Source organism: Apium graveolens, chromosome 2 (assembly GCF_009905375.1).
Source record: "Apium graveolens cultivar Ventura chromosome 2, ASM990537v1, whole genome shotgun sequence".
Lineage (NCBI taxonomy): Eukaryota > Viridiplantae > Streptophyta > Magnoliopsida > Apiales > Apiaceae > Apium > Apium graveolens.
The window spans coordinates 142,593,138-142,595,015 of NC_133648.1; positions in this window are offsets into that span (position 1 = coordinate 142,593,138).

Consider the following 1,878-nt stretch of genomic DNA (forward strand, 5'->3'; position numbering starts at 1 on the left):
TCACCCTCAGTGGGTGGAGTATCAGGCGGCGGGTATGCAGAGTCCTCACCAAAAACTGGCCACTGGATATCAGCTCCAAGGCCCCGAAAAGCAGTCCCTAACGCAAGGGTGAGCTCCTGAGCAAACCTGCTCTACGTCTCATACATGGCATCCATCCGCCGTGAAAGCCTCCTATACTGGGCATCAACCATCCCAGCACCCTCCTGAGCTCTCGAAGAACCAGCCTCATCACGCCCTGGCCTAGCCATAGTAGCACCTCGTGCTGGACGCCCTCCTGGAAGACGATAACCCAGCCCATGCTCCTCAGGCTCACCAACGGTCCACTCCTGCATCCCATTCAGAGTACCAGAATCAATCGAAGCTGCTGGCAACTGCAACTGCTCATGAGCCGGCCAGTTCACTCCCACTGCTCGGCATAGCTTCGTAACCGTGGATGCATAAGGGATGTTCATATGCTTCGCTCCCCTCAAAAACTTCAGAATTCCTTGGTAGATAAACTCACCAAGGTCCACATAGTATTCCTCATTCAGAATTCCCCACAACAACTGTGATCTCTCAACTGTGACCTCGTGCGCATGCGAAGAAGGCAAAATATTAGCACAAATAAATGCATTCCATGCACGGGCATACCTGTTCATGGAGATCGCCGGAAAGTGACGATACTCATTAGTGCCGGTCCTGCAGGTCCAAACTGTGCCCGGTCGACAGAGAGTCGCACAAATCAAATCCAAGTCAAAATCCTCAGCAGTCTTTTCATTCCAGTTCTCCTCCTCAGGCTTCCTCTCTCGCTGTCCAATCACACGGCGAATCGCCGCAGGATGTTAATCAACCGTCAGCTCTCGGACCACAGAAAACCCATTCTTTTCGGCCTTCGCGTTCGCGTAGAACTCGCGAACAACGCTCATCGGTACTACTTCGGGTGAATCACAAAAAGCTATCCACCCCTTCTCTGCAATCATGGGCAGCAACTCACCATCCCTCCCCGATGGTAAAAACCCCCTCTCCTTCAGAATCGGCTTCCCCAACAGCCTAGTGTACTCCTCCTCTGCGGCTCTGTCAGTTAACCGAGGTCTTGTAGCAGTACCCCTCGATGAATCAGCAGTAGGAACTGTGTTGCTGCTGTCAATAGTGTGTGCTCTCTTGGGTGCCATTGATTCGTGAATAAAAGTGTGTAAGAACTGATTTTTGATGTTTGTGAGAGGGTTTAAGTGTAGGAAGTTTTATGGGAGATATGTAGGATATGTGTATGTATATATAGGGTGTGGATTAGATTAGGGTTTGGGAATTAAGGGTTAAAATGATGGGGTAGTGGGAACAAATCGTGGGTTTATGGGCTAAAACTGTTTTTTGTGTGTTTTTTTTTTCTGAACTGTAAAAAAAATCTGGTACTCGACCCCTGAGCGGTCGCTCAGCAAAACTGAGCGGGCGCTCAGCTTGCTGCGCGGTCGCTCAGCAAAACTGAGCGGGCGCTCAGCAAAGCTGAGCATTCGCTCAGGGGGTCACTGGAAAAAAAAATTTCAGCCCCTGTTTTCTGTTTTTTTTTGTGTTTTTGGATAGGTTATTAACTTCTAAGGGTTCCTGTAACAATAATTCATGGGTTGCCTCGCACGCAGCGCTTCTTTTTCGTCATTAGCTTGACGTTTTGTACCCTTCTCAAGTAGTCAACAAAATGGCACTAACCACTTCTCGGTTTGCCATGTCCCCATAGTAGTATTTCAATCGCTAACCGTTAACCTTGAATGCTTGTTCCAGATCATTCTCAAAAATTTCTACCGCTCCATGTGGAAACACAGTTTTGACAATAAAAGGTCCAGACCACCTTGATTTCAACTTCCCAGGAAAAAGTCGGAGCCGAGAGTTGAATAAGAGAACTTGTTG